This window comes from Oncorhynchus keta, chromosome 12, assembly GCF_023373465.1.
Source record: "Oncorhynchus keta strain PuntledgeMale-10-30-2019 chromosome 12, Oket_V2, whole genome shotgun sequence".
NCBI lineage: Eukaryota > Metazoa > Chordata > Actinopteri > Salmoniformes > Salmonidae > Oncorhynchus > Oncorhynchus keta.
Window position 1 is genome coordinate 25,391,581 of NC_068432.1, and position 12,658 is coordinate 25,404,238.

Genomic DNA, 12,658 nt, shown 5'->3' on the forward strand with positions numbered 1-12,658 from the left:
CACATCTCCAATTATTTGTTTTACCTTTATTTAACTAGGCAAGACCATTAAAAACAAATTATTATTTCCAATGACAGCCTAGGAACAGTGGGTTTACTGCCTTGTTCAGGGGCAGAACGACAGATTTTAACCTTGTCAGCTCAGGGATTCGATCTTGCAACAATTCGGTTACTGGCCCAACACTTTAACCACTAGGCTACCTGCCACCTCTAAATGCAGGGAGTTGGTGTATTATTTCAACTTTCATTTGTTGGCAAGTAAACATGTTTCAATAATACAGTAGATTAGTCTGTCAATGTAGCAAATAAGTAGACATGGCTTGTATTCAAGACAAAATATATATATACTCTGGAGACTAAGGTGAATTTACACAGCAGTATGCAGGAGCAGTTATTGTAATGTATGACATATACAGTTGAAGGCAAATATACTACAGTTCCACAAAGGGAATACTTGTATATGGTGTGTTTGGGGGGTGCAGTGAGGTGTTCGGAGTCACTTTGATACAAGGGGAGACTGTTGTTATGGGACCTTTCACAACTCTTGAGTCCTCAACTGCTTTCTATCCAACATGCTGTCCATCGTGTGAAGGATAAATTACTTGAATGGCTCCAACAACATAGAACAAACTCACAAAATATTCTGTAGGTCACCAAGCGGTATTGTCTGTAAGAGAATGAAAAAATCACTTCGACTTTCATGGGCAATCGTTGTGTACTGTCAAAATCTGTCGTGTTAGGTGACGTTGCAGTATTTTGGGGGTACATGCTATCAGATAATAGCTTCTCATGCTTTCGCCGAAAAGCATTTGACAAATCTGACTTGGTGGATAGATTCACAACGAGTGTAGGTTTAATTCACTACCTTGAATGTGTGTTTTAATGAAAGTTTGAGTTTTATCAAAAACTATAGGTGGCGCTCTGAATTTCCGCTGATTGATGTTCCTGCATGGGAACTATATTCTGCGTCATCCTTAAGAAGTTAATGAGATGCACTGAGCCTAGCTAGGCTAGCTATAACATTAGGCTACAGTACATTTTGCATATAGCAAACGAAGCTAGCTAGCTCAGCTTGGTTAGGTTGGCTTGTAGTGGTACTAGCAACCCCCATTATGGCTGAATTGATCACACAATTATACTGTACTGAATGACACTGCCTCGTGTAAAAATAGAGCTTATATTGCTAGCTAGCTACTGGCAGCAAAACATCTTAATAATTTGTCATTTGCCCTCCTGGTCCAGCTGGTCTAGGATGCCCTGCCAGTTGATCTTGGAGGTCTCCAGCACCCCTCTATCCATATGTGCGTCAAACTTCATTGGTCTGTTACACACAAACCATGGGATCTGCAGTTCGTTGCAGCACAGATATCCCTATTCTGTCGGCATGGCTGGACAGCACCCGCATAGGCACCACCAGTCGGAGATCGACCGTAGCTCCCTATTACTTGCTTCCTATTGCTCTCTTCAGTGTATTCCGACTCAAATTAATAGAGCTGTATGTCCCTATGTAAAAAATTGTGGTCCTGCTCTTCTTGGAAAGAGGAATCATCAGAAGCAGCCATTGTAATTATTTAGCTACCTCAAATCGACAGTGGATGGTAACATAGCTCCTGTAGAAACCCTTTTGAAAGCTTGCCTTCAAGGGTGGGAGCACAATTGAACAAGAAAGTATGATTTCCGTCGGGCTGTATTCAAAGCAAGGGACAATTGGTCAGCTTAGATATCCTGCAATTTTGTGTCAGATATGAACATTGTTGACTCTATTGAACAAGGACAACCATATATACTCGCTGCTAGCTTGATCGCGCAATTGGCAAAACACAAAGGCCACAATAATTGCTACAAAACAACCAGCGCCGACAGAGATGACCACCTCGCTTCGCGTTCCTAGGAAACTGCAGTTTTTTGTTTTTTTTACGTGTTATTTCTTACATTAGTACCCCAGGTCATCTTAGGTTTCATTACATACAGTCGAGAAGAACTACTGAATATAAGATCAGCGTCAACTCACCATCAGTACGACCAAGAATATGTTTTTCGCGACGCGGATCCTGTGTTCTGCCTTACAAACAGGACAACGGAATGGATTCCATGCAGCGACCCAAAAAAACGACTCCGAAAAAGAGGGAAACGAGGCGGTCTTCTGGTCAGACTCCGGAGACGGGCACACCGTGCACCACTCCCTAGCATTCTTCTTGCCAATGTCCAGTCTCTTGACAACAAGGTTGATGAAATCCGAGCAAGGGTAGCATTCCAGGGAGGGACATCAGAGACTGTAACATTCTCTGCTTCACGGAAACATGGCTCACTGGAGAGAGGCTATCCGGGGCGGTGCAGCCAACGGGTTTCTCCACGCATCGCGCCGACAGAAACAAACATCTTTCTGGTAAGAAGAGTGGCGGGGGCGTATGCCTCATGACTAACGAGACATGGTGTGATGAAAGAAATATACAGGAACTCAAATCCTTCTGTTCACCTGATTTAGAATTCCTCACAATCAAATGTAGACCGCATTATCTACCAAGAGAATTCTCTTCGATTATAATCACAGCCGTATATATCCCCCCCCCCAAGCAGACACTTCGATGGCTCTGAACAAACTTTATTTAACTCTTTGCAAACTGGAAACCATTTATCCGGAGGCTGCATTCATTGTAGCTGGGGATTTTAACAAGGCTAATCTGAAAACAAGACTCCCTAAATTTTATCAGCATATCGATTGCGCAACCAGGGGTGGTAAAACCTTGGATCATTGTTACTCTAACTTCCGCGATGCATATAAGGCCCTGCCCCGCCCCCCTTTCGGAAAAGCTGACCACGACTCCATTTTGTTGATCCCTGCCTACAGACAGAAACTAAAACAAGAGGCTGCCACGCTGAGGTCTGTCCAACGCTGGTCCGACCAAGCTGACTCCACACTCCAAGACTGCTTCCATCACGTGGACTGGGATATGTTTCGTATTGCGTCAGATAACAATATTGACGAATACGCTGATTCGGTGTGCGAGTTCATTAGAACGTACGTTGAAGATGTCGTTCCCATAGCAACGATTAAAACATTCCCTAACCAGAAACCGTGGGTTGATGGCAGCATTCGCGTGAAACTGAAAGCGCGAACCACTGCTTTTAATCAGGGCAAGGTGTCTGGTAACATGACCGAATACAAACAGTGCAGCTATTCCCTCCGCAAGGCTATCAAACAAGCTAAGCGTCAGTACAGAGACAAAGTAGAGTCTCAATTCAACGGCTCAGACACAAGAGGCATGTGGCAGGGTCTACAGTCAATCACGGACTACAAGAAGAAATCCAGCCCAGTCACGGACCAGGATGTCTTGCTCCCAGGCAGACGAAATAACTTTTTTGCCCGCTTTGAGGACAATACAGTGCCACTGACACGGCCTGCAACGAAAACATGCGGTCTCTCCTTCACTGCAGCCAAGGTGAGTAAGACATTTAAACGTGTTAACCCTCGCAAGGCTGCAGACCCAGACGGCATCCCCAGCCGCGCCCTCAGAGCATGCGCAGACCAGCTGGCTGGTGTGTTTACGGACATATTCAATCAATCCCTATACCAGTCTGCTGTTCCCACATGCTTCAAAAGGGCCACCATTGTTCCTGTTCCCAAGAAAGCTAAGGTAACTGAGCTAAACGACTACCGCCCCGTAGCACTCACTTCCGTCATCATGAAGTGCTTTGGGAGACTAGTCAAGGACCATATCACCTCCACCCTACCTGACACCCTACACCCACTCCAATTTGCTTACCGCCCAAATAGGTCCACAGACGATGCAATCTCAACCACACTGCACACTGCCCTAACCCATCTGGACAAGTGGAATACCTATGTGAGAATGCTGTTCATCGACTACAGCTCGGCATTCAACACCATAGTACCCTCCAAGCTCGTCATCAAGCTCGAGACCCTGGGTCTCGACCCCGCCCTGTGCAACTGGGTACTGGACATCCTGACGGGCCGCCCCCAGGTGGTGAGGGTAGGCAACAACATCTCCTCCCCGCTGATCCTCAACACGCGGGCCCACAAGGGTGCGTTCTGAGCCCTCTCCTGTACTCCCTGTTCACCCACGACTGCGTGGCCACGCACGCCTCCAACTCAATCATCAAGTTTGCGGCCGACACAACAGTGGTAGGCTTGATTACCAACAACGACGAGACGGCCTACAGGGAGGAGGTGAGGGCCCTCGGAGTGTGGTGTCAGGAAAATAACCTCACACTCAACGTCAACAAAACTAAGAGATGATTGTGGACTTCAGGAAACAGCAGAGGGAACACCCCCTATCCACATCGATGGAACAGTAGTGGAGAGGGTAGCAAGTTTTAAGTTCCTCGGCATACACATCACAGACAAACTGAATTGGTCCATTCACACAGACAGCATCGTGAAGAAGGCGCAGCAGCGCCTCTTCAACCTCAAACTTCTACAGATGCACAATTGAGAGCATCCTGGCGGGCTGTATCACCGCCTGGTACGGCAACTGCTCCACCCTCAACCGTAAGGCTCTCCAGAGGGTAGTGAGGTCTACACAACGCATCACCGGGGGCAAACTACCTCCCCTCCAGGACACCTACACCACCCGATGTTACAGGAAGGCCATAAAGATCATCAAGGACATCAACCACCCGAGCCACTGCCTGTTCACCCTGCTATCATCCAGAAGGCGAGGTCAGTACAGGTGCATCAAAGCTGGGACCGAGAGACTGAAAAACAGCTTCTATCGCAAGGCCATCAGACTGTTAAACAGCCACCACTAACATTAAGTGGCTTCTGCCAACACACTGACATTGACACTGACTCAACTCCAGCCACTTTAATAATGGGAATTGATGGGAAATGATGTAAATATACTAGCCACTTTAAACAATGCTACCTTATATAATGTTACTTACCCTACATTATTAATCTCATATGCATACGTATATACTTATACGTGGTCCTTCTGTGGCTCAGTTGGTAGAGCATGGCGCTTGTAACGCCAGGGTAGTGGGTTCGATTCCCGGGACCACCCATACGTAGAATGTATGCACACATGACTGTAAGTCGCTTTGGATAAAAGCGTCAGCTAAATGGCATATATTATATTATTATTACTGTACTCTATATCATCGACTGCATCCTTATGTAATACATGCATCACTAGCCACTTTAACTATACTCGATACCATCTACTGTATCTTGCCTATGCTGCCCTGTACCATCACTCATTCATATATCCTTATGTACATATTCTTTATCCCCTTACACTGTGTATAAGACAGTTGTTTTGGAATTGTTAGTTAGATTACTTGTTGGTTATTACTGCATTGTTGGAACTAGAAGCACAAGCATTTCGCTACACTCGCATTAACATCTGCTAACCATGTGTATGTGACAAATAAAATTTGATTTGATTTGATTTGACCCAAGTACATAAGGTGTCTACGGATTTTTTAAAAACAAGGCAGTAGGTGGCAAGCAATGCTATCGCTGTGGGAAACCAGGTCACGGGTCAGAGAACTATGGGGCTTTCGAGTCATCATACCACCCCCACTGAGAAGGCAGGTGCTTGAAAAATTCCATTCAGGGCACTGTGGCATGGTGCGAATGAAGGAGATTGCACACAGCTACTTTTGGTGGCCAGGTTTGGACGCAGCTATCGAAGCCAAGGCCAAGTCATGTTCTGCATGTCAAAAGATGAGGAACATGCCTCAGCTAGTGCCACTACATCCATGGGACTTCCCAGAGGAGTCTTGGCAGTGAGTCCACATAGACTTTGCAGGCCCACTTGAGGATTGTATGTTATTAGTCGTAGTTGATGCACATAACAAATGGCTAGAGATCACAGTGATGAAGAGCAGCTCAGCGAAGAGCTACGGTCAACCTTCAGTTGCTTTGGATTACCAACGCAACTCGTTAGCGATAATGGCCCACAACTGGTGTCTGAAGAGTTCCGGTCATTCATGGAAGCAAATGGAATTCAGCACATCAAGCCAGCGCCGTATCACCCTGCAATGAACGGCCTCACTGAATGATTTGTCCAGACGATGAAGCAAGCTTTAAAATCTTCACAAGGGAACGGGTCCCTCAATAGGTGCCTAAACACCTTCCTGTTGACCTACAGAAACAGTTCCCATGCTACATCCACAGTCGCAACCATGTCAGCCATGATGAAAAGACAGCTTCGCACCTTACTCAACCTCCTGAGACCTCGTTAGACTAAACAGGTTGTACAGACACAACAGAGAGCACAAGTGGAGAGACGAAGCACAGCAAAAGACCGAAGCTTCAGACCTGGAGAGGGAGTTCTTGCTCGGAACTACTGCAAAGTTCCAAAGTGGATACCAGCAACAGTGGTCACACAAACAAGCCCTGGAGAACATAATCTGGAGGAGACACGTGGATAAACTGTTGCCAGGAACAAACCTCAGAGATGACAAACAAAGTCAAGTGACAAACCAAGATCAGCTACTGGAGACCTACCACGACTACAAGCCATAACATGAACATCTACTGCAGCAACCTACAATTTTTGAAAGTGCTTCAGACTCACCTGAACCAGTCAGAGTGCCTATTCAGGGTACTGTTGCACCTCAGTCTGGGCATACGCCATCACCACTCAGACTCAGAAACAATGTGACTGTAGACTCACCTGTACGTCGTCATTACCCTGCAAGAGAAAGATGACCCTCTGAAAGGTTGAATATTTTAGTTCAGACTAACTTCTGATATTGGGGCATAATACACCCCAGGGTTAAGTCTGGGAACTGAGTCTCCCCTCTTTCCCTAGTTCAGGAAATGTTATTCTGAAAAGTTAATTCATGTACATTAAGAGAACTGTTGTGTTAAAAAGAAAATAATATGCAAAACAGTGAATATTTACTTTTTCCGTATGAGGCATCAAAAGTAAAGGGGGAGGAATATGTTGTGTATTGATATTCTTGTTTGTCCCTTTCCAAAATCATGGGCATTAATATGGAGTTGGCCCCCCTTTGCTGCTATAACAGCCTCCACTCTTTTGGGAAAGCTTTCCACTCAAATCAAATCAAATCAGATGTATTTATATAGCCCTTCGTACATCAGCTGATATCTCAAAGTGCTGTACAGAAACCCAGCCTAAAACCCCAAACAGCAAACAATGCAGGTGTAAAAGCACGGTGGCTAGGAAAAACTCCCTAGAAAGGCCAAAACCTAGGAAGAAACCTAGAGAGGAACCGGGCTATGTGGGGTGGCCAGTCCTCTTCTGGCTGTGCCGGGTAGAGATTATAACAGAACATGACCAAGATGTTCAAATGTTCATAAATGACCAGCATGGTCGAATAATAATAAGGCAGAACAGTTGAAACTGGAGCAGCAGCACAGTCAGGTGGACTGGGGACAGCAAGGAGCCATCATGTCAGGTAGTCCTGGGGCACGGTCCTAGGGCTCAGGTCCTCCGAGAGAGAGAAAGAAAGAGAGAATTAGAGAGAGCATATGTGGGGTGGCCAGTCCTCTTCTGGCTGTGCCGGGTGGAGATTATAACAGAACGTGGCCAAGATGTTCAAATGTTCATAAATGACCAGCATGGTTGAATAATAGTAAGGGAGAACAGTTGAAACTGGAGCAGCAGCATGGCCAGGTGGACTGGAGACAGCAAGGAGTCATCATGTCAGGTAGTCCTGGGACATGGTCCTAGGGCCCAGGCCAGTTGAAACTGGAGCAGCAGCATGGCCAGGTGGACTGGGGACAGCAAGGAGTCATCATGTCAGGTAGTCCTGGGGCATGGTCCTAGGGCTCAGGTCCTCCGAGAGAGAGAAAGAAAGAGAGAAGGAGAGAATTAGAGAACGCACACTTAGATTCACACAGGACACCGAATAGGACAGGAGAAGTACTCCAGATATAACAAACTGACCCTAGCCCCCCGACACATAAACTACTGCAGCATAAATACTGGAGGCTGAGACAGGAGGGGTCAGGAGACACTGTGGCCCCATCCGAGGACACCCCCGGACAGGGCCAAACAGGAAGGATATAACCCCACTCACTTTGCCAAAGCACAGCCCCCACACCACTAGAGGGATATCTTCAACCACCAACTTACCATCCTGAGACAAGGCCGAGTATAGCCCACAAAGATCTCCGCCACGGCACAACCCAAGGGGGGGCGCCAACCCAGACAGGCCGACCACAACAGTGAATCAACCCACCCAGGTGACGCACCCCCCCCCAGGGACGGCACGAGAGAGCCCCAGCAAGCCAGTGACTCAGCCCCCGTAACAGGGTTAGAGGCAGAGAATCCCAGTGGAAAGAGGGGAACCGGCCAGGCAGAGACAGCAAGGGCGGTTCGTTGCTCCAGAGCCTTTCCGTTCACCTTCCCACTCCTGGGCCAGACTACACTCAATCATATGACCCACTGAAGAGATGAGTCTTCAGTAAAGACTTAAAGGTTGAGACCGAGTTTGCGTCTCTGACATGGGTAGGCAGACCGTTCCATAAAAATGGAGCTCTATAGGAGAAAGCCCTGCCTCCAGCTGTTTGCTTAGAAATTCTAGGGACAATTAGGAGGCCTGCGTCTTGTGACCGTAGCGTACGTGTAGGTATGTACGGCAGGACCAAATCAGAGAGGTAGGTAGGAGCAAGCCCATGTAATGCTTTGTAGGTTAGCAGTAAAACCTTGAAATCAGCCCTTGCTTTGACAGGAAGCCAGTGTAGAGAGGCAAGCACTGGAGTAATATGATCAAATTTTTTGGTTCTAGTCAGGATTCTAGCAGCCGTATTTAGCACTAACTGAAGTTTATTTAGTGCTTTATCCGGGTAGCCGGAAAATAGAGCATTGCAGTAGTCTAACCTAGAAGTGACAAAAGCATGGATTAATTTTTCTGTATCATTTTTGGACAGAAAGTTTCTGATTTTTGCAATGTTACGTAGATGGAAAAAAGCTGTCCTCGAAATGGTCTTGATATGTTCTTCAAAAGAGAGATCAGGGTCCAGAGTAACGCCGAGGTCCTTCACAGTTTTCCACTAAATATTGTTGGATATTGTTTTGTAATAGTGCCTATGTGCGCTACGTACTGCACGATCGTGTTCGCTTTGTAGTTTTTGGAAGTTTCACTATTAATAAAATGTGGAACTCTACTCACAATTATTTCTATGACGATCGTGACAAATCATTTTAAAAAATCACAATTTAACCAACACCCATCTATGGTTGTGACTACCTGGACCTACCAATTGGTTTTGAAGTATTGAAACCAAACCATTTGAATGAAAAGTATCTGAATTGACATGAAAAGGTGAATGTAAGAAGCGCACATCATTTCAAATAGGCTACATGTCAATTTAAACAGCATTTAAACACTCTAAATAGATCAGGAGCCAGACAGGGAGCCTAAGAAGTAATGTAAATTCATTATTCTTGGCTATATTGTTTCAATTATTTTGAGGCTATAGCCTACAAAGAAATACACTGTGAAGCTTTTGCAAGTGTGACACAATTGCCTGGTAGAGACATAAAGCACTCAGCATTTAAACAACGTTTTGTTCTATTAAATCATTATAGTCTATAAATTTGAGATTTTTGGTTCCAACCGCCACATCTTTGTGAGACGTAAAGTAGGTGAACGGATGATCTCTGCATGTGTGGTTCCCACCGTGAAGCATGGAGGAGGAGGTGTGATGTTGTGACGGTGCTTTGCTGGTGACACTGTCAGTGATTTATTTACAATTCAAGGCACACTTAACTAGCATGGCTAACACAGCATTCTGCAGCGATACGCCATTCCATCTGGTTTGCACTTAGTCCCACTATCACTTGTTTTTCAACAGGACAATGACCCAACACATGTCCGGGCTGTGTAAGGGCTATTTCACCAAGAAGGAGAGTGATGGAGTGCTGCATTAGATGACCTGGCCTCCACAATCACCCAACCTCAACCCAATTGAGATGGTTTGGGATGAGTTGGACTACAGAGTGAAGGAAAAGCAGCCAACAAGTGCTCAACATATGTGGGAACTCCCAGGCTCTATCGCAGCCGACCGGGAGGTCCGTGGGGCGATGCACAATTGGCCTAGCGTCGTCCAGGTTAGGGAGGGTTTTGCCGGTAGATATCCTTGCCTCATCTCGCACCAGCGACTCCTGTGGCAGGTCGGGCGCAGTGCGCACTAACCAAGGTAGCCAGGTGCACAGTGTTTCCTCAGACACATTGGTGCGGCTGGCTTCCGGGTTGGATGCGCGCTGTGTTAAGAAGTAGTGCGGCTTGGTTGGGTTGTGTTTCGGAGGACGCATGGCTTTCGACCTTCGTCTCTCCCGAGCCCGTACGGGAGGGACGAGATGAGACAAGATAGTAATGACTAATAATTGGATACCACGAAATTTGGGAGAAAATAAATCAATAAATCAATCAAAACGGAAATCTCCTTAAACGTGGGAATATACCCGGCCTATTCGGCCAAAATCAATTATGGCCAATTGTATAGATAATAGAAGGAAAATGAACGAAACGTTTAGGAGTTTATAAATACTTTTCTACAATGACACACTTAGTTAACCTCCCCACCACTTTACTTCCTTTTTGACACACTTAGTTAACCTCCCCACCACTTTCCTTCCTTTTTGACACACTTAGTTAACCTCCCCACCACTTTCCTTCCTTTTTGACACACTTAGTTAACCTCCCCACCACTTTCCTTCCTTTTTGACACACTTAGTTAACCTCCCCACCACTTTCCTTCCTTTTTGCATGTACACATAGTAAGTACACAATTATTATTTTGGGATAAGTGTCTTTTCAGATTCCACAATGATTCTTTATTTGTGGATATTACATCACTACACTCCCTCTCTTGCTCTTGGTCCTCATCTTTGTAAGTCCCTTTGATTAAGCACCTGTGTGTTTTATCAGTATCTTTATGAAATTATTTAGCGAACTCCATAACAGTAGCTAAAGGAAGGGGTTATGGCAGCACACAAGTAGACTATAAATGCATGCTGGGGTGGACATGCCCTGAGCTCGTGAAGTGAGCTCTACTGGAGCGAAATTGTAGCGGGTGAGAAGCCCGACGCTCCAGCCTTTTGGGAATCTCGCTCCACGCTCCAGTCAAATTGGGCACGTTCTGCTTCTCGCTCCGCTCCTCTGCACTAGAATAAACTTCACTTGCGTCATCCTTGTGGTATATGGTAACGCTTTCACTGATTGTACATAAAGGAAGATAGATCCTACATGATGGAGTTCTTGCTTTGTTATCCAGTTGTTATCCAACTGATATTGTGTCCTTTCGTTCATCCCGTGAACCCTGTTCATTGCTGCTCACAGCTATATTTAATTTGTCTTTCAAAAGGCTTGATGGGTGATCTTGTGAAATGAAGCATTTGACATGAACTTTTGCCATATGCCTGTAGTTCTGGCAAAAATATTAATTAAAAATAAAAATCTGAAATGTCTTTAGTCAATAAATATTCAACCCCTTTGTTATGGCAAGTCTAAATAAGTTCATGAGTATAAATGTCCTTAACAAGTCACATAATAAGTTGCATGGATACACTCAGTGTCCAATAATAGTGTTTAACATTGTTTTTTTTTTAATTACTACCTAATTTATGTGCCTCACACATACAATTAATTATCTGCAAGGTCCATCAGTTGAGCAATGAATTTCAAACACAGATTCAACCTCAAAGTCCAGGGAGGTTTTCCAATGCCTCACAAAAGAAAGGCACCTATTGGTAGGTGCAGGCACTGAATATCCATTTCAGCATGGTAAAGTTATTAATTAGGATGGTGTATCAATACACCCAGTCACGACAAAGATACAGGTGTCCTTCCTGACTCAGTTGCCGGAGAGGAAGGAAACCGCTAAAGGGATTTCCCCATGAGGCCAATGGTGACTTTAAAACAATTACAGAGTTTAATGGCTGTGATCGGAGAAAATTAAGGATGGATTAACAACATTATAGTTACTCCACAATACTAACCTAATTGAGTGAAAAGAAGGAAGCCTGTACAGAAAACAAATATTCCAACAAGCGTACTGTTTGCAATAAGGCACTAAAGTAAAACAGCAAAAAACTACAAAGCATTGTGTTTGGGGCAAATCCAATACAACACATTACTGAGTACCCCTCTCCATATTTTCAAATATAGTGGTGGCTGCATCATGTTATGTGTATGCTTATAATCACTAAGAACAGGGGAGGTTTTTTCGGGATAAAAAAAGAAACGGAAGGGAGCTAAGCACAGTCAAAATCCTAGAGGAGAACTTGGTTCAGTCTGCTTCCCACCAGAAACTTGCAGACGAATTCACCTTTCAGCAGGACAATAAAACACAAGGCCAAATCTACACTGAAGTTGCTTACCAAGATGACATTGAATGTTCCTGACTTAAATTGGCTTGAAAATCTATGTCAAAACTTGAAAATGCCTGTCTAACAATGATCAACAACCAACTTGACAGAGCTTGAATAATTTTTTTTAAGTATAAGGTGCAAATATTGTACAATCCAGGTGTGCAAAACTCTCAGAGACTTACTCAGGAAGACTCTCAGCTGTAATCTCTTCCAAAGGTGATTCTAACATGTATTAACTCGGGGTTGAATACTTATCTAATCAAGATATATTCGTGTTTTATTTTTTTTATTTTTTTTTATTTTTTTTTAGTATTTTGTGTAGATCATTGACAAAAAATGACAGTT

At 44.8% G+C, this 12,658-nt stretch overlaps 1 protein-coding gene across 1 annotated transcript in view; it reads left to right on the plus strand.

Moving 5' to 3' along the window:
• The window catches only part of LOC118391161 (autism susceptibility gene 2 protein-like), a 605,501-nt gene that overhangs the window by 409,023 nt on the left and 183,820 nt on the right, over positions 1-12,658 (plus strand). The window lies entirely within an intron of this gene.